This window comes from Bufo bufo, unplaced genomic scaffold (genome assembly GCF_905171765.1).
Source record: "Bufo bufo unplaced genomic scaffold, aBufBuf1.1, whole genome shotgun sequence".
In the NCBI taxonomy this organism is placed as follows: domain Eukaryota; kingdom Metazoa; phylum Chordata; class Amphibia; order Anura; family Bufonidae; genus Bufo; species Bufo bufo.
Genome location: NW_024400039.1, coordinates 28,046 through 53,188, shown reverse-complemented (window position 1 = coordinate 53,188; position 25,143 = coordinate 28,046). Strand labels below are relative to the sequence as shown.

At 43.8% G+C, this 25,143-nt stretch overlaps 1 long non-coding RNA gene across 3 annotated transcripts; it reads left to right on the top strand.

Annotated features, from left to right (window-relative positions):
- The first annotated feature begins 8,188 nt into the window (after positions 1–8,188).
- LOC120983142 lies at positions 8,189–24,542 on the top strand. Of its 3 annotated transcripts, XR_005775050.1 has the most exons (5): positions 8,189–10,351; positions 10,921–11,500; positions 12,070–17,333; positions 20,254–21,456; positions 23,779–24,542. It is a non-coding gene; the product is annotated as an uncharacterized LOC120983142 (long non-coding RNA). The 3 variants fall into 3 exon arrangements; XR_005775049.1 differs by having other exon boundaries at positions 10,921–17,333; positions 20,254–20,848; positions 23,751–24,542; XR_005775048.1 differs by having other exon boundaries at positions 10,921–17,333.
- Positions 24,543–25,143: the final 601 nt, after the last annotated feature.

Below are 25,143 nucleotides of genomic sequence, written 5' to 3'. Positions count from 1 at the left end.
TTTCCAGCTTGATATTTTTCAGATCCATTTGTCAAGAGTGGCTCTCCGCTAGACAAAGTGGTTGAGGAAGGCAGCCCCCACAAAATGCAAGTAATATACACTATTGTTGTTGAGCAACAGTGTTTTCCATCATGTGGGTTGTGGACGCTTGTCTTCTCCTTGATTTCAACAGCAACCATGTATGATTTCACGGACAATGGCTAGGAACCTTTTTTCTGTGGTAAATATACAATTAATATACACATATTTCACTGTAATTGCTGGTGTACGTTGACTTGATGAAATGTTTTTGGGAGGTGGGTTGTATTGCTTTATTCTTTTTTATCAGCAGAGTTATGAAGAAAACTAATGCAGGATAGCCATCAAAATATGTAAGAACCCTCTCATCTCACAATATATTTTGCTATGGTGAAAACAGTTTGACATGGAGATGTTGGTGGACTAAGCTTAAGTTGGGGTGTCTGGGGAGACTGTCCTTTGTTGGAATTAGTTACAGATCTATTAAAGGATAATGGCGAGAGCAGAGGTGCATTGCAGTTTCTCTTTTAGATGAGGTGAGTGCAGAAAGGCTTTTCCAGCTTGATATTTTTTAGATCCATTTGTCAAGAGTGGCTCTCCGCTAGACAAAGTGGTTGAGGAAGGCAGCCCCCACAAAATGCAAGTAATATACACTATTGTTGTTGAGCAACAGTGTTTTCCATCATGTGGGTTGTGGACGCTTGTCTTCTCCTTGATTTCAACAGCAACCATGTATGATTTCACTGACAATGGCTAGGAACCTTTTTTATGTGGTAAATATACAATTAATATACACATATTTCACTGTAATTGCTGGTGTACGTTGACTCGATTAAATGTTTTTGGGAGGTGGGTTGTATTGCTTTATTCTTTTTTTATCAGCAGAGTTATGAAGAAAACTAATGCAGGATAGCCATCAAAATATGTAAGAACCCTCTCATCTCAATATATTTTGCTATGGTGAAAACAATTTGACATGGAGATGTTGGTGGACTAAGCTTAAGTTGGGGTGTCTGGGGAGACTGTCCTTTGTTGGAATTAGTTACAGATCTATTAAAGGATAATGGCGAGAGCAGAGGTGCATTGCAGTTTCTCTTTTAGATGAGGTGAGTGCAGAAAGGCTTTTCCAGCTTGATATTTTTCAGATCCATTTGTCAAGAGTGGCTCTCCGCTAGACAAAGTGGTTGAGGAAGGCAGCCCCCACAAAATGCAAGTAATATACACTATTGTTGTTGAGCAACAGTGTTTTCCATCATGTGGGTTGTGGACGCTTGTCTTCTCCTTGATTTCAACAGCAACCATGTATGATTTCACTGACAATGGCTAGGAACCTTTTTTATGTGGTAAATATACAATTAATATACACATATTTCACTGTAATTGCTGGTGTACTTTGACTTGATGAAATGTTTTTGGGAGGTGGGTTGTATTGCTTTATTCTTTTTTATCAGCAGAGTTATGAAGAAAACTAATGCAGGCTAGCCATCAAAATATGTAAGAACCCTCTCATCTCAATATATTTTGCTATGGTGAAAACAGTTTGACATGGAGATGTTGGTGGACTAAGCTTAAGTTGGGGTGTCTGGGGAGACTGTCCTTTGTTGGAATTAGTTACAGATCTATTAAAGGATAATGGCGAGAGCAGTGAAGAAGCAGAGCTGCATTGCAGTTTCTCTTTTAGATGAGGTGAGTGCAGAAAGGCTTTTCCAGCTTGATATTTTTCAGATCCATTTGTCAAGAGTGGCTCTCCGCTTGACAAAGTGGTTGAGGAAGGCAGCCCCCACAAAATGCAAGTAATATACACTATTGTTGTTGAGCAACAGTGTTTCTCGCCCATATTCCTTGGGGGACACAGGAAACCATGGGTATAGCTCTGCTCCCTAGGAGGCGTGACACTAAGTGAAAGCTGTAAGCCCCTCCTCCATCAGCTATACCCTTCAGCCTGGAGAAGAGACTGCCAGTTTTTGCTTAGTGTCCAAGGAGGCAAGACACCCCCTGCTTATGCAGGGTTGTTTTCCTATGATTTTTTATTTTTGCGTTATTTGTTGTTTTTAATTCGGTTTTTTTCTACTTACAGGGACAACAGAGGCGCATTAGACCCCTCTGTTTCTCCCGGGGTTGAGTTGCGCCAGTGCCGGTAATTCCGCACTGCCGCCTCCCCCACAGAAGACAAGGTGGACCAGGGCAGCCTCGCTCCCCTGCGTCCCGCCAGCTCAGGGTCGCCCGCACGCCAAGTCCCTCCCCCGGCTTCCTGCCACTGCGGTGCCAGGAGCTGAAGGGGCGACCCCGCTGGATGGATTGAGGGTGAAGACAGCGTATGGTGAGACAGGCTGCTCCAGCCTCCCCTTCCTCCCTCCCACCGCTGCTACAGGCCTCCTGGGCTCACATGGCCACTGTTACCACATGGCCACTGCTACATCGTGCGCCCACCCCTCCCCCCCCCCCCCCCCGGGCATATATCGGACCGTTACCGGGCAGGGGAGTTTATCTGGGCAGGTCCTTGGCAGGGACGCTGCCTTCTGCCACATCCAGGCGCGGAGGGGGCCGCTTTCTTGGCGTGAACGGCGCCATTTCAGGCCGGCACTTCATCAGCCTTGGGGGTTAAGATCATTTTGCCGCGCGCGCGCGGCTCTGCTTCAGAGCGGCAGGGAGGGGGCGGAGCTTCCTACATGCGCTCCGCTACTTCCGGGTTCATCGCACAGTGCTGCGTGGAATCCTCTCTGCAGTGCGATCCGAAGCCGGTGCTGCTGCCTCTCCTCCACAGCCTCCTCAGTCTGTTCCCCTTACCGCTGCCGCTTGCATCATCCGGGTCTGGTAGGACTTTTAACCCCCTCCGTGCCACAGTACTGTCGCTTGGGTGTTATCCCCGTTTCTTTCCTTGGGGTCCCCCACTTTAAGTGCAACATCTTTGTTCCACCATGTCAGACCCTTCTGCAGCCGCCAAGCCTTGGTACCATGCCTGTACTGCTTGTAGGGAACCCTTTCCCCGGGGGCAGTCTGATCCGCACTGTACTGCATGTCGGGCTCCACCGCAGCCTCAGTCGCCCGCTGTGTCGCTCCCTGCTGCCTCTGACCCGCCTGACTGGGCTAGATCCCTGTCCCAGGCCGTGGAAAGCCTCACTCATGTCGTGGGCCGCCTAATAGACAGGCCGCCTACCCCGCAGGACGCCACTCTTACTGTCGCGCCCTCCGGGTCCACCGCTTCTGCCGCTGCAGCGGGTTCACTCTCCTTTAGTGACCCCTCCCGAGCTAGGCACTCTCAGAAGCGTATTAGAGTAGAGCGAGCCTCCTCCTCGGATGCCTCCCTCTCCCCGCCACGCGTGCGCACCCAGACGAGCCTCTCCTCTCCAAAGGATTCGCTCTCTGAAGGTGAATTGGCGGTTTCAGATTTGGAAATGGACTCGGCCCTGCCGTCCAAGCTAGCCTCAGCGATGGGTCAACTCATCTCTGATATTCGTGACACCTTTAAGGTGCAGGATGATCCCCCTAGCTCGGACGCAGCTAGCGTCTCATTTATCAGACCCAGGCAGGTCTCAAAAGTCTTTCCAATCCACTCTGATTTCTCCTCTGTGGTGTCTAAGGCTTGGGCTCGACCGGACGCCCGTTTTGTCAACCCCAAGAAGCTGGACATTTGCTATCCTTTTCCAGCAGATGTCGTGGCCACATGGTCTTCCCCACCCAAGGTGGACCCCCCTGTGGCCCGGCTGTCGAAGAACACGGCCATCCCTGTTCCCGACGGGTCCTCTCTTCAGTCAGCGGAGGACCGTCGCATGGAGACCCTTTCTAAGGGCATTTTTGCTGCCTCCGGTTCTGCTCTCAGACCGGTTTTTGCCTCTGCTTGGGCAGGGAAAGCAATCTCTGCTTGGGGTGCGCAGCTGGAACAGGAGTTGGACTCGGACGTCCCTATCCAGGACCTGCGTTCCTTGGCCCAGCTTATTGTTCGGGCCGGGAATTTTGTTTGTGAGGCCTCCCTTGATGCGGGAGCCCTTATTGCACGCTCCTCCGCCCTGGCAGTTTCCGTCAGGAGGGAGCTCTGGCTGAAGGTTTGGAAAGCGGACGCTGCCTCCAAACGTTCCTTGGCGGGGCTACCGTTTGCGGGTTCCCGCCTTTTCGGGGTCCGCCTAGACGAACTTATTTCGGAGGCCACGGGTGGTAAAAGCACCCATCTTCCTCAACCCCAAGCCAGGGGCGCCCCCCGCGGACGCCCTGGTGCGTCTCGTTTTCGGTCCTCCCGCAGGGCCTCTGGGGCTCCCACCACAGCTGCCGCTTCGGCTCCTCCCCAGGATAAGCATAGGAAGCCGTTTTTTCGGGCGCAGCCCTCCTGGCGCAAGCCGCAGGCTGCCCGCACACCCGCAGCAAAGCAATCCTCTGCCTGAAGGCGCGCCCCCACCCACCCGGGTGGGGGGCCGGCTCCTCCTTTTCAGGGACGTCTGGTTGGCTCACGTCTCCGACGCCTGGGCCCTCGAAATTGTGTGCTCCGGATACAAAATCGAATTTGCATCCTTCCCTCCAGATCGGTTCTTTCGCTCCCGCCTGCCACGGGACCCGAAACGCGCGGTTGCGTTCTCCGCGGCCGTTCAAGCCTTACTGGACAGGGGGGTGATTACCCCCGTTCCTCTAGAAGAAAGGTTCCAAGGGTTCTACTCGAACCTCTTTGTAGTTCCCAAGAAGGGAGGTTCCATGCGGCCCATTTTGGACCTCAAAAAGCTCAACCGTTTTCTCCTCCTTCGACGGTTTCGGATGGAGTCCCTCCGTTCCGCGGTGGCTTCCCTGGAGCAGGGAGATTTCATGTCTTCCATCGATATACAGGATGCCTACCTCCATGTTCCGGTAGCCCGGTGTCACCATCGCTTCCTCCGGTTCGCCGTGGGGGACCTCCACTTCCAGTTTGTCGCCCTTACCTTTGGGCTGGCAACAGCCCCCCGGGTGTTCACCAAGGTCCTGGCCCCGGTTTTGGCCTTACTCCGTTCCAGGGGTGTTTTTCTGCTACCGTACTTGGACGATATCCTCATCAAGGCTCCGTCCCTTTCTCAAGCGGTTGCCAGCGTGGATCTCACTCTAGAGACTCTGACGAGGTTCGGTTGGGTCATCAACTTCCCCAAGTCCTCCCTTCCCCCCTCCAGACAACTGGTCTTCCTGGGAATGCTTTTAGACACGGGAGCGGCGGAAGTACGTCTTCCCTCGGAAAAACGTCTGATCCGCCGTGGGGCGGTTCGGGGTCTCCTTCTCCACCGTCGACCGTCCTTCCGCTTCTGCATGCGGGTCTTGGGGCAGATGGTTGCCTGCTTCGAGGCGATCCCGTTTGCGCAGTTTCACTCCCGCCCTCTCCAACGGGCGATCCTCTCCTCCTGGGACAAATCGCCGCAGTCTCTGGATCATCCCTTCCATCTATCGCCTCCGGTGAGGTCATCTCTCCGCTGGTGGTTACAGTCCCCTCTTCTGGGCAGGTCTTTTCTGCCACTCAACTGGTTGGTGGTTACAACCGATGCCAGTCTCTTGGGCTGGGGAGGCGTGTTTCCTCCCCGATCCGTCCAGGGCATTTGGTCTCCATTGGAGTCCAAACTCTCGATCAATGTCCTGGAGCTGAGAGCGGCCCTTTTGTCTCTACGACACTGGACTCATCTGTTGAAGGGTCATCCAGTTCGTGTACAATCGGACAACGCCACGGCTGTGGCGTACATAAACCACCAGGGGGGCACTCGCAGCGCTGCTGCAATGAGGGAGGTCTCCAGCATTCTCCGTTGGGCGGAAGCCCACGTCCCGGCCCTATCGGCAATTTTTATTCCAGGGGTGGACAATTGGGCGGCGGACTTCCTCAGTCGCACCACTGTCGACCCCGGCGAGTGGTCTCTTCACCCGGAGGTATTCGAGGCCATTTGCCTTCGTTGGGGCATACCGGACGTGGACCTCATGGCCTCCAAGTTCAATCACAAGGTCCCCGCCTATCTGTCCAGGGATCCGGGAGCTTGCGGAGCCGACGCCCTCGTTCTTCCTTGGCGAGGCTTCGCGCGTCCATACATATTCCCTCCCATCCCACTCCTGCCCAAGGTCCTTCGGAAGATCGCGGCGGAAGGCGTCTCGGTGATTCTGGTCGCTCCGGACTGGCCCCGCCGGTCTTGGTATGCCGACCTCATGCTGCTCCTGGCAGATGCGCCCTGGCCGCTGCCCGCCAGGGAAGATCTTCTCTCTCAGGGACCGATCTTCCACCCGCGTTTAAGGTCCCTACGTTTGACGGCGTGGTTGTTGAGACCACCGTCCTGACACGTAGGGGTTTTTCTGCGGACGTCGTCCGCACCATGATCCGCGCCCGTAAGCCGTCCTCTTCTAGGATCTATTATAGGACCTGGAGGACCTATTTGGGGTTCTGTGCCGATCTAGGGATTCCTCCGCTCCGCTTTTCTCTCCCCACCGTTTTGTCCTTCCTGCAGAGCGGACTTGCCCAAGGTCTGGGTCTTAGTTCTTTGAAGGGTCAGGTGTCTGCGCTGTCCATTTTGTTTCAGCGCCCACTGGCCCCCCTTGGTCCTGTCAAGACCTTCCTTCAGGGCGTGGCTCACGCGGTTCCCCCGTACCGGCCTCCGGTACCGCCCTGGGACCTGAACCTGGTTCTCTCAGCGCTCCAGGCTTCTCCTTTCGAGCCTCTGCGGACGGTTTCCTTGCGACTTCTGTCCTGCAAGGTTATTTTCCTTGTAGCCGTCACCTCTCTTCGGAGGGTGTCCGAATTGGCTGCACTCTCCTGTCTGGAACCTTTCCTTGTGTTCCACCAGGACAAGGTAGTTCTTCGTCCGGTCCCTTCCTTCCTTCCTAAGGTGGTCTCCGCCTTTCATCTGAACGAGGACATCGTTCTCCCCTCTTTGTGTCCTTCCCCTTCCCACCCTAGGGAGAGGGAACTTCATCGCCTGGACGTTGTCAGGGCGCTCAAGGTTTACCTGGAGGTAACCAGCTCTTTCAGGCGTACTGACTCGCTCTTTGTGGTTCCGGAGGGGTCGCGCAGAGGGTTGGCGGCATCCAAAGTTGCTATCGCCCGTTTTGTCAAGATGGCTGTTACTGAGGCTTATCTCGCCAAGGGCAAGGTTCCGCCCCTCGGTGTTACCGCTCATTCCACTAGAGCGGTCGGGGCTTCCTGGGCTCAGAGAAATCGGGCTTCTACGGAGCAGATTTGCAAGGCGGCCACTTGGTCCTCCTTGCACACCTTCACCAAGTTCTACAGGGTGCATACTCATGCGTCGGCTGACGCTGCTTTAGGCCGTCTGGTGTTGCAGGCGGCAGTTGATTGATGCCTCCGGTGTTGGTCTAGTTTGTTCTGGTCCCTCCCTTCTGGGACTGCTCTGGAACGTCCCATGGTTTCCTGTGTCCCCCAAGGAATATGGGCGAGAAAAGGAGACTTTTGTATTACTTACCAGTAAAGTCTCTTTCTCGCTCTTCCTTGGGGGACACAGCACCCGCCCTTCATTTGGGTTTACAGTTGTGGTTCCGGCTTGGTTGCCCCCGTTGGGGCTTGACGGTTCTTTTTCCGGTTGGTGGTTATCTTTCACTACTTGGACACGCAACTGGCAGTCTCTTCTCCAGGCTGAAGGGTATAGCTGATGGAGGAGGGGCTTACAGCTTTCACTTAGTGTCACGCCTCCTAGGGAGCAGAGCTATACCCATGGTTTCCTGTGTCCCCCAAGGAAGAGCGAGAAAGAGACTTTACTGGTAAGTAATACAAAAGTCTCCTTTTTCCATCATGTGGGTTGTGGACGCTTGTCTTCTCCTTGATTTCAACAGTGCAATTCAACAGCAACCATGTATGATTTCACGGACAATGGCTAGGAACCTTTTTTCTGTGGTAAATATACAATTAATATACACATATTTCACTGTAATTGCTGGTGTACTTTGACTTGATGAAATGTTTTTGGGAGGTGGGTTGTATTGCTTTATTCTTTTTTATCAGCAGAGTTATGAAGAAAACTAATGCAGGATAGCCATCAAAATATGTAAGAACCCTCTCACCTCACAATATATTTTGCTATGGTGAAAACAGTTTGACATGGAGATGTTGGTGGACTAAGCTTAAGTTGGGGTGTCTGGGGAGACTGTCCTTTGTTGGAATTAGTTACAGATCTATTAAAGTATAATGGCGAGAGCAGTGAAGAAGCAGAGGAGACTTTACTGGTAAGTAATACAAAAGTCTCCTTTTTCCATCATGTGGGTTGTGGACGCTTGTCTTCTCCTTGATTTCAACAGTGCAATTCAACAGCAACCATGTATGATTTCACGGACAATGGCTAGGAACCTTTTTTCTGTGGTAAATATACAATTAATATACACATATTTCACTGTAATTGCTGGTGTACTTTGACTTGATGAAATGTTTTTGGGAGGTGGGTTGTATTGCTTTATTCTTTTTTATCAGCAGAGTTATGAAGAAAACTAATGCAGGATAGCCATCAAAATATGTAAGAACCCTCTCACCTCACAATATATTTTGCTATGGTGAAAACAGTTTGACATGGAGATGTTGGTGGACTAAGCTTAAGTTGGGGTGTCTGGGGAGACTGTCCTTTGTTGGAATTAGTTACAGATCTATTAAAGTATAATGGCGAGAGCAGTGAAGAAGCAGAGGTGCATTGCAGTTTCTCTTTTAGATGAGGTGAGTGCAGAAAGGCTTTTCCAGCTTGATATTTTTCAGATCCATTTGTCAAGAGTGGCTCTCCGCTAGACAAAGTGGTTGAGGAAGGCAGCCCCCACAAAATGCAAGTAATATACACTATTGTTGTTGAGCAACAGTGTTTTCCATCATGTGGGTTGTGGACGCTTGTCTTCTCCTTGATTTCAACAGCAACCATGTATGATTTCACTGACAATGGCTAGGAACCTTTTTTATGTGGTAAATATACAATTAATATACACATATTTCACTGTAATTGCTGGTGTACTTTGACTTGATGAAATGTTTTTGGGAGGTGGGTTGTATTGCTTTATTCTTTTTTATCAGCAGAGTTATGAAGAAAACTAATGCAGGCTAGCCATCAAAATATGTAAGAACCCTCTCATCTCAATATATTTTGCTATGGTGAAAACTGTTTGACATGGAGATGTTGGTGGACTAAGCTTAAGTTGGGGTGTCTGGGGAGACTGTCCTTTGTTGGAATTAGTTACAGATCTATTAAAGGATAATGGCGAGAGCAGTGAAGAAGCAGAGGTGCATTGCAGTTTCTCTTTTAGATGAGGTGAGTGCAGAAAGGCTTTTCCAGCTTGATATTTTTCAGATCCATTTGTCAAGAGTGGCTCTCCGCTAGACAAAGTGGTTGAGGAAGGCAGCCCCCACAAAATGCAAGTAATATACACTATTGTTGTTGAGCAACAGTGTTTTCCATCATGTGGGTTGTGGACGCTTGTCTTCTCCTTGATTTCAACAGCAACCATGTATGATTTCACTGACAATGGCTAGGAACCTTTTTTATGTGGTAAATATACAATTAATATACACATATTTCACTGTAATTGCTGGTGTACGTTGACTCGATTAAATGTTTTTGGGAGGTGGGTTGTATTGCTTTATTCTTTTTTATCAGCAGAGTTATGAAGAAAACTAATGCAGGCTAGCCATCAAAATATGTAAGAACCCTCTCATCTCAATATATTTTGCTATGGTGAAAACAGTTTGACATGGAGATGTTGGTGGACTAAGCTTAAGTTGGGGTGTCTGGGGAGACTGTCCTTTGTTGGAATTAGTTACAGATCTATTAAAGGATAATGGCGAGAGCAGAGGTGCATTGCAGTTTCTCTTTTAGATGAGGTGAGTGCAGAAAGGCTTTTCCAGCTTGATATTTTTCAGATCCATTTGTCAAGAGTGGCTCTCCGCTAGACAAAGTGGTTGAGGAAGGCAGCCCCCACAAAATGCAAGTAATATACACTATTGTTGTTGAGCAACAGTGTTTTCCATCATGTGGGTTGTGGACGCTTGTCTTCTCCTTGATTTCAACAGCAACCATGTATGATTTCACTGACAATGGCTAGGAACCTTTTTTATGTGGTAAATATACAATTAATATACACATATTTCACTGTAATTGCTGGTGTACTTTGACTTGATGAAATGTTTTTGGGAGGTGGGTTGTATTGCTTTATTCTTTTTTATCAGCAGAGTTATGAAGAAAACTAATGCAGGCTAGCCATCAAAATATGTAAGAACCCTCTCATCTCAATATATTTTGCTATGGTGAAAACAGTTTGACATGGAGATGTTGGTGGACTAAGCTTAAGTTGGGGTGTCTGGGGAGACTGTCCTTTGTTGGAATTAGTTACAGATCTATTAAAGTATAATGGCGAGAGCAGTGAAGAAGCAGAGGTGCATTGCAGTTTCTCTTTTAGATGAGGTGAGTGCAGAAAGGCTTTTCCAGCTTGATATTTTTCAGATCCATTTGTCAAGAGTGGCTCTCCGCTAGACAAAGTGGTTGAGGAAGGCAGCCCCCACAAAATGCAAGTAATATACACTATTGTTGTTGAGCAACAGTGTTTTCCATCATGTGGGTTGTGGACGCTTGTCTTCTCCTTGATTTCAACAGCAACCATGTATGATTTCACTGACAATGGCTAGGAACCTTTTTTATGTGGTAAATATACAATTAATATACACATATTTCACTGTAATTGCTGGTGTACGTTGACTCGATGAAATGTTTTTGGGAGGTGGGTTGTATTGCTTTATTCTTTTTTATCAGCAGAGTTATGAAGAAAACTAATGCAGGATAGCCATCAAAATATGTAAGAACCCTCTCATCTCAATATATTTTGCTATGGTGAAAACAGTTTGACATGGAGATGTTGGTGGACTAAGCTTAAGTTGGGGTGTCTGGGGAGACTGTCCTTTGTTGGAATTAGTTACAGATCTATTAAAGGATAATGGCGAGAGCAGAGGTGCATTGCAGTTTCTCTTTTAGATGAGGTGAGTGCAGAAAGGCTTTTCCAGCTTGATATTTTTCAGATCCATTTGTCAAGAGTGGCTCTCCGCTAGACAAAGTGGTTGAGGAAGGCAGCCCCCACAAAATGCAAGTAATATACACTATTGTTGTTGAGCAACAGTGTTTTCCATCATGTGGGTTGTGGACGCTTGTCTTCTCCTTGATTTCAACAGCAACCATGTATGATTTCACTGACAATGGCTAGGAACCTTTTTTATGTGGTAAATATACAATTAATATACACATATTTCACTGTAATTGCTGGTGTACTTTGACTTGATGAAATGTTTTTGGGAGGTGGGTTGTATTGCTTTATTCTTTTTTATCAGCAGAGTTATGAAGAAAACTAATGCAGGCTAGCCATCAAAATATGTAAGAACCCTCTCATCTCAATATATTTTGCTATGGTGAAAACAGTTTGACATGGAGATGTTGGTGGACTAAGCTTAAGTTGGGGTGTCTGGGGAGACTGTCCTTTGTTGGAATTAGTTACAGATCTATTAAAGGATAATGGCGAGAGCAGTGAAGAAGCAGAGGTGCATTGCAGTTTCTCTTTTAGATGAGGTGAGTGCAGAAAGGCTTTTCCAGCTTGATATTTTTCAGATCCATTTGTCAAGAGTGGCTCTCCGCTTGACAAAGTGGTTGAGGAAGGCAGCCCCCACAAAATGCAAGTAATATACACTATTGTTGTTGAGCAACAGTGTTTTCCATCATGTGGGTTGTGGACGCTTGTCTTCTCCTTGATTTCAACAGCAACCATGTATGATTTCACTGACAATGGCTAGGAACCTTTTTTATGTGGTAAATATACAATTAATATACACATATTTCACTGTAATTGCTGGTGTACGTTGACTTGATGAAATGTTTTTGGGAGGTGGGTTGTATTGCTTTATTCTTTTTTATCAGCAGAGTTATGAAGAAAACTAATGCAGGATAGCCATCAAAATATGTAAGAACCCTCTCATCTCAATATATTTTGCTATGGTGAAAACAGTTTGACATGGAGATGTTGGTGGACTAAGCTTAAGTTGGGGTGTCTGGGGAGACTGTCCTTTGTTGGAATTAGTTACAGATCTATTAAAGGATAATGGCGAGAGCAGAGGTGCATTGCAGTTTCTCTTTTAGATGAGGTGAGTGCAGAAAGGCTTTTCCAGCTTGATATTTTTCAGATCCATTTGTCAAGAGTGGCTCTCCGCTAGACAAAGTGGTTGAGGAAGGCAGCCCCCACAAAATGCAAGTAATATACACTATTGTTGTTGAGCAACAGTGTTTTCCATCATGTGGGTTGTGGACGCTTGTCTTCTCCTTGATTTCAACAGTGCAATTCAACAGCAACCATGTATGATTTCACGGACAATGGCTAGGAACCTTTTTTCTGTGGTAAATATACAATTAATATACACATATTTCACTGTAATTGCTGGTGTACGTTGACTTGATGAAATGTTTTTGGGAGGTGGGTTGTATTGCTTTATTCTTTTTTATCAGCAGAGTTATGAAGAAAACTAATGCAGGATAGCCATCAAAATATGTAAGAACCCTCTCATCTCACAATATATTTTGCTATGGTGAAAACAGTTTGACATGGAGATGTTGGTGGACTAAGCTTAAGTTGGGGTGTCTGGGGAGACTGTCCTTTGTTGGAATTAGTTACAGATCTATTAAAGGATAATGGCGAGAGCAGTGAAGAAGCAGAGGTGCATTGCAGTTTCTCTTTTAGATGAGGTGAGTGCAGAAAGGCTTTTCCAGCTTGATATTTTTTAGATCCATTTGTCAAGAGTGGCTCTCCGCTAGACAAAGTGGTTGAGGAAGGCAGCCCCCACAAAATGCAAGTAATATACACTATTGTTGTTGAGCAACAGTGTTTTCCATCATGTGGGTTGTGGACGCTTGTCTTCTCCTTGATTTCAACAGCAACCATGTATGATTTCACTGACAATGGCTAGGAACCTATTTTATGTGGTAAATATACAATTAATATACACATATTTCACTGTAATTGCTGGTGTACTTTGACTTGATGAAATGTTTTTGGGAGGTGGGTTGTATTGCTTTATTCTTTTTTATCAGCAGAGTTATGAAGAAAACTAATGCAGGCTAGCCATCAAAATATGTAAGAACCCTCTCATCTCAATATATTTTGCTATGGTGAAAACTGTTTGACATGGAGATGTTGGTGGACTAAGCTTAAGTTGGGGTGTCTGGGGAGACTGTCCTTTGTTGGAATTAGTTACAGATCTATTAAAGGATAATGGCGAGAGCAGTGAAGAAGCAGAGGTGCATTGCAGTTTCTCTTTTAGATGAGGTGAGTGCAGAAAGGCTTTTCCAGCTTGATATTTTTCAGATCCATTTGTCAAGAGTGGCTCTCCGCTAGACAAAGTGGTTGAGGAAGGCAGCCCCCACAAAATGCAAGTAATATACACTATTGTTGTTGAGCAACAGTGTTTTCCATCATGTGGGTTGTGGACGCTTGTCTTCTCCTTGATTTCAACAGCAACCATGTATGATTTCACTGACAATGGCTAGGAACCTTTTTTATGTGGTAAATATACAATTAATATACACATATTTCACTGTAATTGCTGGTGTACGTTGACTCGATTAAATGTTTTTGGGAGGTGGGTTGTATTGCTTTATTCTTTTTTATCAGCAGAGTTATGAAGAAAACTAATGCAGGATAGCCATCAAAATATGTAAGAACCCTCTCATCTCAATATATTTTGCTATGGTGAAAACTGTTTGACATGGAGATGTTGGTGGACTAAGCTTAAGTTGGGGTGTCTGGGGAGACTGTCCTTTGTTGGAATTAGTTACAGATCTATTAAAGGATAATGGCGAGAGCAGTGAAGAAGCAGAGGTGCATTGCAGTTTCTCTTTTAGATGAGGTGAGTGCAGAAAGGCTTTTCCAGCTTGATATTTTTCAGATCCATTTGTCAAGAGTGGCTCTCCGCTAGACAAAGTGGTTGAGGAAGGCAGCCCCCACAAAATGCAAGTAATATACACTATTGTTGTTGAGCAACAGTGTTTTCCATCATGTGGGTTGTGGACGCTTGTCTTCTCCTTGATTTCAACAGCAACCATGTATGATTTCACTGACAATGGCTAGGAACCTTTTTTATGTGGTAAATATACAATTAATATACACATATTTCACTGTAATTGCTGGTGTACTTTGACTTGATGAAATGTTTTTGGGAGGTGGGTTGTATTGCTTTATTCTTTTTTATCAGCAGAGTTATGAAGAAAACTAATGCAGGCTAGCCATCAAAATATGTAAGAACCCTCTCATCTCAATATATTTTGCTATGGTGAAAACTGTTTGACATGGAGATGTTGGTGGACTAAGCTTAAGTTGGGGTGTCTGGGGAGACTGTCCTTTGTTGGAATTAGTTACAGATCTATTAAAGGATAATGGCGAGAGCAGTGAAGAAGCAGAGGTGCATTGCAGTTTCTCTTTTAGATGAGGTGAGTGCAGAAAGGCTTTTCCAGCTTGATATTTTTCAGATCCATTTGTCAAGAGTGGCTCTCCGCTTGACAAAGTGGTTGAGGAAGGCAGCCCCCACAAAATGCAAGTAATATACACTATTGTTGTTGAGCAACAGTGTTTTCCATCATGTGGGTTGTGGACGCTTGTCTTCTCCTTGATTTCAACAGTGCAATTCAACAGCAACCATGTATGATTTCACGGACAATGGCTAGGAACCTTTTTTCTGTGGTAAATATACAATTAATATACACATATTTCACTGTAATTGCTGGTGTACGTTGACTTGATGAAATGTTTTTGGGAGGTGGGTTGTATTGCTTTATTCTTTTTTATCAGCAGAGTTATGAAGAAAACTAATGCAGGATAGCCATCAAAATATGTAAGAACCCTCTCATCTCACAATATATTTTGCTATGGTGAAAACTGTTTGACATGGAGATGTTGGTGGACTAAGCTTAAGTTGGGGTGTCTGGGGAGACTGTCCTTTGTTGGAATTAGTTACAGATCTATTAAAGGATAATGGCGAGAGCAGTGAAGAAGCAGAGGTGCATTGCAGTTTCTCTTTTAGATGAGGTGAGTGCAGAAAGGCTTTTCCAGCTTGATATTTTTCAGATCCATTTGTCAAGAGTGGCTCTCCGCTAGACAAAGTGGTTGAGGAAGGCAGCCCCCACAAAATGCAAGTAATATACACTATTGTTGTTGAGCAACAGTGTTTTCCATCATGTGGGTTGTGGACGCTTGTCTTCTCCTTGATTTCAACAGCAACCATGTATGATTTCACTGACAATGGCTAGGAACCTTTTTTATGTGGTAAATATACAATTAATATACACATATTTCACTGTAATTGCTGGTGTACGTTGACTCGATTAAATGTTTTTGGGAGGTGGGTTGTATTGCTTTATTCTTTTTTATCAGCAGAGTTATGAAGAAAACTAATGCAGGATAGCCATCAAAATATGTAAGAACCCTCTCATCTCAATATATTTTGCTATGGTGAAAACAATTTGACATGGAGATGTTGGTGGACTAAGCTTAAGTTGGGGTGTCTGGGGAGACTGTCCTTTGTTGGAATTAGTTACAGATCTATTAAAGGATAATGGCGAGAGCAGTGAAGAAGCAGAGGTGCATTGCAGTTTCTCATTTAGATGAGGTGAGTGCAGAAAGGCTTTTCCAGCTTGATATTTTTCAGATCCATTTGTCAAGAGTGGCTCTCCGCTAGACAAAGTGGTTGAGGAAGGCAGCCCCCACAAAATGCAAGTAATATACACTATTGTTGTTGAGCAACAGTGTTTTCCATCATGTGGGTTGTGGACGCTTGTCTTCTCCTTGATTTCAACAGCAACCATGTATGATTTCACTGACAATGGCTAGGAACCTTTTTTATGTGGTAAATATACAATTAATATACACATATTTCACTGTAATTGCTGGTGTACTTTGACTTGATGAAATGTTTTTGGGAGGTGGGTTGTATTGCTTTATTCTTTTTTATCAGCAGAGTTATGAAGAAAACTAATGCAGGCTAGCCATCAAAATATGTAAGAACCCTCTCATCTCAATATATTTTGCTATGGTGAAAACAGTTTGACATGGAGATGTTGGTGGACTAAGCTTAAGTTGGGGTGTCTGGGGAGACTGTCCTTTGTTGGAATTAGTTACAGATCTATTAAAGGATAATGGCGAGAGCAGTGAAGAAGCAGAGGTGCATTGCAGTTTCTCTTTTAGATGAGGTGAGTGCAGAAAGGCTTTTCCAGCTTGATATTTTTCAGATCCATTTGTCAAGAGTGGCTCTCCGCTTGACAAAGTGGTTGAGGAAGGCAGCCCCCACAAAATGCAAGTAATATACACTATTGTTGTTGAGCAACAGTGTTTTCCATCATGTGGGTTGTGGACGCTTGTCTTCTCCTTGATTTCAACAGTGCAATTCAACAGCAACCATGTATGATTTCACGGACAATGGCTAGGAACCTTTTTTCTGTGGTAAATATACAATTAATATACACATATTTCACTGTAATTGCTGGTGTACGTTGACTTGATGAAATGTTTTTGGGAGGTGGGTTGTATTGCTTTATTCTTTTTTATCAGCAGAGTTATGAAGAAAACTAATGCAGGATAGCCATCAAAATATGTAAGAACCCTCTCATCTCACAATATATTTTGCTATGGTGAAAACAGTTTGACATGGAGATGTTGGTGGACTAAGCTTAAGTTGGGGTGTCTGGGGAGACTGTCCTTTGTTGGAATTAGTTACAGATCTATTAAAGGATAATGGCGAGAGCAGTGAAGAAGCAGAGGTGCATTGCAGTTTCTCTTTTAGATGAGGTGAGTGCAGAAAGGCTTTTCCAGCTTGATATTTTTAGATCCATTTGTCAAGAGTGGCTCTCCGCTAGACAAAGTGGTTGAGGAAGGCAGCCCCCACAAAATGCAAGTAATATACACTATTGTTGTTGAGCAACAGTGTTTTCCATCATGTGGGTTGTGGACGCTTGTCTTCTCCTTGATTTCAACAGCAACCATGTATGATTTCACTGACAATGGCTAGGAACCTTTTTTATGTGGTAAATATACAATTAATATACACATATTTCACTGTAATTGCTGGTGTACTTTGACTTGATGAAATGTTTTTGGGAGGTGGGTTGTATTGCTTTATTCTTTTTTATCAGCAGAGTTATGAAGAAAACTAATGCAGGCTAGCCATCAAAATATGTAAGAACCCTCTCATCTCAATATATTTTGCTATGGTGAAAACAGTTTGACATGGAGATGTTGGTGGACTAAGCTTAAGTTGGGGTGTCTGGGGAGACTGTCCTTTGTTGGAATTAGTTACAGATCTATTAAAGGATAATGGCGAGAGCAGTGAAGAAGCAGAGGTGCATTGCAGTTTCTCATTTAGATGAGGTGAGTGCAGAAAGGCTTTTCCAGCTTGATATTTTTCAGATCCATTTGTCAAGAGTGGCTCTCCGCTTGACAAAGTGGTTGAGGAAGGCAGCCCCCACAAAATGCAAGTAATATACACTATTGTTGTTGAGCAACAGTGTTTTCCATCATGTGGGTTGTGGACGCTTGTCTTCTCCTTGATTTCAACAGCAACCATGTATGATTTCACTGACAATGGCTAGGAACCTTTTTTATGTGGTAAATATACAATTAATATACACATATTTCACTGTAATTGCTGGTGTACTTTGACTTGATGAAATGTTTTTGGGAGGTGGGTTGTATTGCTTTATTCTTTTTTATCAGCAGAGTTATGAAGAAAACTAATGCAGGCTAGCCATCAAAATATGTAAGAACCCTCTCATCTCAATATATTTTGCTATGGTGAAAACAGTTTGACATGGAGATGTTGGTGGACTAAGCTTAAGTTGGGGTGTCTGGGGAGACTGTCCTTTGTTGGAATTAGTTACAGATCTATTAAAGGATAATGGCGAGAGCAGTGAAGAAGCAGAGGTGCATTGCAGATTCTCATTTAGATGAGGTGAGTGCAGAAAGTCTTTTCCAGCTTGATATTTTTCAGATCCATTTGTCAAGAGTGGCTCTCCGCTAGACAAAGTGGTTGAGGAAGGCAGCCCCCACAAAATGCAAGTAATATACACTATTGTTGTTGAGCAACAGTGTTTTCCATCATGTGGGTTGTGGACGCTTGTCTTCTCCTTGATTTCAACAGCAACCATGTATGATTTCACGGACAATGGCTAGGAACCTTTTTTATGTGGTAAATATACAATTAATATACACATATTTCACTGTAATTGCTGGTGTACTTTGACTTGATGAAATGTTTTTGGGAGGTGGGTTGTATTGCTTTATTCTTTTTTATCAGCAGAGTTATGAAGAAAACTAATGCAGGCTAGCCATCAAAATATGTAAGAACCCTCTCATCTCAATATATTTTGCTATGGTGAAAACAGTTTGACATGGAGATGTTGGTGGACTAAGCTTAAGTTGGGGTGTCTGGGGAGACTGTCCTTTGTTGGAATTAGTTACAGATCTATTAAAGGATAATGGCGAGAGCAGTGAAGAAGCAGAGCTGCATTGCAGTTTCTCTTTTAGATGAGGTGAGTGCAGAAAGGCTTTTCCAGCTTGATATTTTTCAGATCCATTTGTCAAGAGTGGCTCTCCGCTAGACAAAGTGGTTGAGGAAGGCAGCCCCCACAAAATGCAAGTAATATACACTATTGTTGTTGAGCAACAGTGTTTTCCATCATGTGGGTTGTGGACGCTTGTCTTCTCCTTGATTTCAACAGTGCAATTCAACAGCAACCATGTATGATTTCACGGACAATGGCTAGGAACCTTTTTTCTGTGGTAAATATACAATTAATATACACATATTTCACTGTAATTGCTGGTGTACTTTGACTTGATGAAATGTTTTTGGGAGGTGGGTTGTATTGCTTTATTCTTTTTTATCAGCAGAGTTATGAAGAAAACTAATGCAGGATAGCCATCAAAATATGTAAGAACCCTCTCATCTCACAATATATTTTGCTATGGTGAAAACAGTTTGACATGGAGATGTTGGTGGACTAAGCTTAAGTTGGGGTGTCTGGGGAGACTGTCCTTTGTTGGAATTAGTTACAGATCTATTAAAGGATAATGGCGAGAGCAGTGAAGAAGCAGAGGTGCATTGCAGTTTCTCTTTTAGATGAGGTGAGTGCAGAAAGGCTTTTCCAGCTTGATATTTTTTAGATCCATTTGTCAAGAGTGGCTCTCCGCTAGACAAAGTGGTTGAGGAAGGCAGCCCCCACAAAATGCAAGTAATATACACTATTGTTGTTGAGCAACAGTGTTTTCCATCATGTGGGTTGTGGACGCTTGTCTTCTCCTTGATTTCAACAGCAACCATGTATGATTTCACTGACAATGGCTAGGAACCTTTTTTATGTGGTAAATATACAATTAATATACACATATTTCACTGTAATTGCTGGTGTACTTTGACTTGATGAAATGTTTTTGGGAGGTTGGTTGTATTGCTTTATTCTTTTTTATCAGCAGAGTTATGAAGAAAACTAATGCAGGCTAGCCATCAAAATATGTAAGAACCCTCTCATCTCAATATATTTTGCTATGGTGAAAACTGTTTGACATGGAGATGTTGGTGGACTAAGCTTAAGTTGGGGTGTCTGGGGAGACTGTCCTTTGTTGGAATTAGTTACAGATCTATTAAAGGATAATGGCGAGAGCAGTGAAGAAGCAGAGGTGCATTGCAGTTTCTCTTTTAGATGAGGTGAGTGCAGAAAGGCTTTTCCAGCTTGATATTTTTCAGATCCATTTGTCAAGAGTGGCTCTCCGCTAGACAAAGTGGTTGAGGAAGGCAGCCCCCACAAAATGCAAGTAATATACACTATTGTTGTTGAGCAACAGTGTTTTCCATCATGTGGGTTGTGGACGCTTGTCTTCTCCTTGATTTCAACAGTGCAATTCAACAGCAACCATGTATGATTTCACTGACAATGGCTAGGAACCTTTTTTCTGTGGTAAATAATATACAATTAATATACACATATTTCACTGTAATTGCTGGTGTACGTTGACTTGATGAAATGTTTTTGGGAGGTGGGTTGTATTGCTTTATTCTTTTTTATCAGCAGAGTTATGAAGAAAACTAATGCAGGCTAGCCGTCAAAATATGTAAGAACCCTCTCATCTCAATATATTTTGCTATGGTGAAAACTGTTTGACATGGAGATGTTGGTGGACTAAGCTTAAGTTGGGGTGTCTGGGGAGACTGTCCTTTGTTGGAATTAGTTACAGATCTATTAAAGGATAATGGCGAGAGCAGAGGTGCATTGCAGTTTCTCTTTTAGATGAGGTGAGTGCAGAAAGGCTTTTCCAGCTTGATATTTTTCAGATCCATTTGTCAAGAGTGGCTCTCCGCTCGACAATGTGGTTGAGGAAGGCAGCCCCCACAAAATGCAAGTAATATACACTATTGTTGTTGAGCAACAGTGTTTTCCATCATGTGGGTTGTGGACGCTTGTCTTCTCCTTGATTTCAACAGTGCAATTCAACAGCAACCATGTATGATTTCACGGACAATGGCTAGGAACCTTTTTTCTGTGGTAAATATACAATTAATATACACATATTTCACTGTAATTGCTGGTGTACGTTGACTTGATGAAATGTTTTTGGGAGGTGGGTTGTATTGCTTTATTCTTTTTTATCAGCAGAGTTATGAAGAAAACTAATGCAGGATAGCCATCAAAATATGTAAGAACCCTCTCACCTCACAATATATTTTGCTATGGTGAAAACAGTTTGACATGGAGATGTTGGTGGACTAAGCTTAAGTTGGGGTGTCTGGGGAGACTGTCCTTTGTTGGAATTAGTTACAGATCTATTAAAGGATAATGGCGAGAGCAGTGAAGAAGCAGAGGTGCATTGCAGTTTCTCTTTTAGATGAGGTGAGTGCAGAAAGGCTTTTCCAGCTTGATATTTTTCAGATCCATTTGTCAAGAGTGGCTCTCCGCTAGACAAAGTGGTTGAGGAAGGCAGCCCCCACAAAATGCAAGTAATATACACTATTGTTGTTGAGCAACAGTGTTTTCCATCATGTGGGTTGTGGACGCTTGTCTTCTCCTTGATTTCAACAGCAACCATGTATGATTTCACTGACAATGGCTAGGAACCTATTTTATGTGGTAAATATACAATTAATATACACATATTTCACTGTAATTGCTGGTGTACTTTGACTTGATGAAATGTTTTTGGGAGGTGGGTTGTATTGCTTTATTCTTTTTTATCAGCAGAGTTATGAAGAAAACTAATGCAGGCTAGCCATCAAAATATGTAAGAACCCTCTCATCTCAATATATTTTGCTATGGTGAAAACAATTTGACATGGAGATGTTGGTGGACTAAGCTTAAGTTGGGGTGTCTGGGGAGACTGTCCTTTGTTGGAATTAGTTACAGATCTATTAAAGGATAATGGCGAGAGCAGTGAAGAAGCAGAGGTGCATTGCAGTTTCTCATTTAGATGAGGTGAGTGCAGAAAGGCTTTTCCAGCTTGATATTTTTCAGATCCATTTGTCAAGAGTGGCTCTCCGCTAGACAAAGTGGTTGAGGAAGGCAGCCCCCACAAAATGCAAGTAATATACACTATTGTTGTTGAGCAACAGTGTTTTCCATCATGTGGGTTGTGGACGCTTGTCTTCTCCTTGATTTCAACAGCAACCATGTATGATTTCACTGACAATGGCTAGGAACCTATTTTATGTGGTAAATATACAATTAATATACACATATTTCACTGTAATTGCTGGTGTACTTTGACTTGATGAAATGTTTTTGGGAGGTGGGTTGTATTGCTTTATTCTTTTTTATCAGCAGAGTTATGAAGAAAACTAATGCAGGCTAGCCATCAAAATATGTAAGAACCCTCTCATCTCAATATATTTTGCTATGGTGAAAACTATTTGACATGGAGATGTTGGTGGACTAAGCTTAAGTTGGGGTGTCTGGGGAGACTGTCCTTTGTTGGAATTAGTTACAGATCTATTAAAGGATAATGGCGAGAGCAGTGAAGAAGCAGAGGTGCATTGCAGTTTCTCTTTTAGATGAGGTGAGTGCAGAAAGGCTTTTCCAGCTTGATATTTTTCAGATCCATTTGTCAAGAGTGGCTCTCCGCTAGACAAAGTGGTTGAGGAAGGCAGCCCCCACAAAATGCAAGTAATATACACTATTGTTGTTGAGCAACAGTGTTTTCCATCATGTGGGTTGTGGACGCTTGTCTTCTCCTTGATTTCAACAGCAACCATGTATGATTTCACTGACAATAGCTAGGAACCTATTTTATGTGGTAAATATACAATTAATATACACATATTTCACTGTAATTGCTGGTGTACTTTGACTTGATGAAATGTTTTTGGGAGGTGGGTTGTATTGCTTTATTCTTTTTTATCAGCAGAGTTATGAAGAAAACTAATGCAGGCTAGCCATCAAAATATGTAAGAACCCTCTCATCTCAATATATTTTGCTATGGTGAAAACAATTTGACATGGAGATGTTGGTGGACTAAGCTTAAGTTGGGGTGTCTGGGGAGACTGTCCTTTGTTGGAATTAGTTACAGATCTATTAAAGGATAATGGCGAGAGCAGTGAAGAAGCAGAGGTGCATTGCAGTTTCTCATTTAGATGAGGTGAGTGCAGAAAGGCTTTTCCAGCTTGATATTTTTCAGATCCATTTGTCAAGAGTGGCTCTCCGCTTGACAAAGTGGTTGAGGAAGGCAGCCCCCACAAAATGCAAGTAATATACACTATTGTTGTTGAGCAACAGTGTTTTCCATCATGTGGGTTGTGGACGCTTGTCTTCTCCTTGATTTCAACAGCAACCATGTATGATTTCACGGACAATGGCTAGGAACCTTTTTTATGTGGTAAATATACAATTAATATACACATATTTCACTGTAATTGCTGGTGTACTTTGACTTGATGAAATGTTTTTGGGAGGTGGGTTGTATTGCTTTATTCTTTTTTATCAGCAGAGTTATGAAGAAAACTAATGCAGGCTAGCCATCAAAATATGTAAGAACCCTCTCATCTCAATATATTTTGCTATGGTGAAAACAGTTTGACATGGAGATGTTGGTGGACTAAGCTTAAGTTGGGGTGTCTGGGGAGACTGTCCTTTGTTGGAATTAGTTACAGATCTATTAAAGGATAATGGCGAGAGCAGTGAAGAAGCAGAGGTGCATTGCAGTTTCTCTTTTAGATGAGGTGAGTGCAGAAAGGCTTTTCCAGCTTGATATTTTTCAGATCCATTTGTCAAGAGTGGCTCTCCGCTCGACAATGTGGTTGAGGAAGGCAGCCCCCACAAAATGCAAGTAATATACACTATTGTTGTTGAGCAACAGTGTTTTCCATCATGTGGGTTGTGGACGCTTGTCTTCTCCTTGATTTCAACAGTGCAATTCAACAGCAACCATGTATGATTTCACGGACAATGGCTAGGAACCTTTTTTCTGTGGTAAATATACAATTAATATACACATATTTCACTGTAATTGCTGGTGTACGTTGACTTGATGAAATGTTTTTGGGAGGTGGGTTGTATTGCTTTATTCTTTTTTATCAGCAGAGTTATGAAGAAAACTAATGCAGGCTAGCCATCAAAATATGTAAGAACCCTCTCATCTCAATATATTTTGCTATGGTGAAAACTGTTTGACATGGAGATGTTGGTGGACTAAGCTTAAGTTGGGGTGTCTGGGGAGACTGTCCTTTGTTGGAATTAGTTACAGATCTATTAAAGGATAATGGCGAGAGCAGAGGTGCATTGCAGTTTCTCTTTTAGATGAGGTGAGTGCAGAAAGGCTTTTCCAGCTTGATATTTTTCAGATCCATTTGTCAAGAGTGGCTCTCCGCTTGACAAAGTGGTTGAGGAAGGCAGCCCCCACAAAATGCAAGTAATATACACTATTGTTGTTGAGCAACAGTGTTTTCCATCATGTGGGTTGTGGACGCTTGTCTTCTCCTTGATTTCAACAGTGCAATTCAACAGCAACCATGTATGATTTCACGGACAATGGCTAGGAACCTTTTTTCTGTGGTAAATATACAATTAATATACACATATTTCACTGTAATTGCTGGTGTACTTTGACTTGATGAAATGTTTTTGGGAGGTGGGTTGTATTGCTTTATTCTTTTTTATCAGCAGAGTTATGAAGAAAACTAATGCAGGATAGCCATCAAAATATGTAAGAACCCTCTCATCTCACAATATATTTTGCTATGGTGAAAACAGTTTGACATGGAGATGTTGGTGGACTAAGCTTAAGTTGGGGTGTCTGGGGAGACTGTCCTTTGTTGGAATTAGTTACAGATCTATTAAAGGATAATGGCGAGAGCAGAGGTGCATTGCAGTTTCTCTTTTAGATGAGGTGAGTGCAGAAAGGCTTTTCCAGCTTGATATTTTTAGATCCATTTGTCAAGAGTGGCTCTCCGCTAGACAAAGTGGTTGAGGAAGGCAGCCCCCACAAAATGCAAGTAATATACACTATTGTTGTTGAGCAACAGTGTTTTCCATCATGTGGGTTGTGGACGCTTGTCTTCTCCTTGATTTCAACAGCAACCATGTATGATTTCACGGACAATGGCTAGGAACCTTTTTTCTGTGGTAAATATACAATTAATATACACATATTTCACTGTAATTGCTGGTGTACTTTGACTGGATGAAATGTTTTTGGGAGGTGGGTTGTATTGCTTTATTCTTTTTTATCAGCAGAGTTATGAAGAAAACTAATGCAGGCTAGCCATCAAAATATGTAAGAACCCTCTCATCTCAATATATTTTGCTATGGTGAAAACTGTTTGACATGGAGATGTTGGTGGACTAAGCTTAAGTTGGGGTGTCTGGGGAGACTGTCCTTTGTTGGAATTAGTTACAGATCTATTAAAGGATAATGGCGAGAGCAGTGAAGAAGCAGAGGTGCATTGCAGTTTCTCATTTAGATGAGGTGAGTGCAGAAAGGCTTTTCCAGCTTGATATTTTTCAGATCCATTTGTCAAGAGTGGCTCTCCGCTAGACAAAGTGGTTGAGGAAGGCAGCCCCCACAAAATGCAAGTAATATACACTATTGTTGTTGAGCAACAGTGTTTTCCATCATGTGGGTTGTGGACGCTTGTCTTCTCCTTGATTTCAACAGTGCAATTCAACAG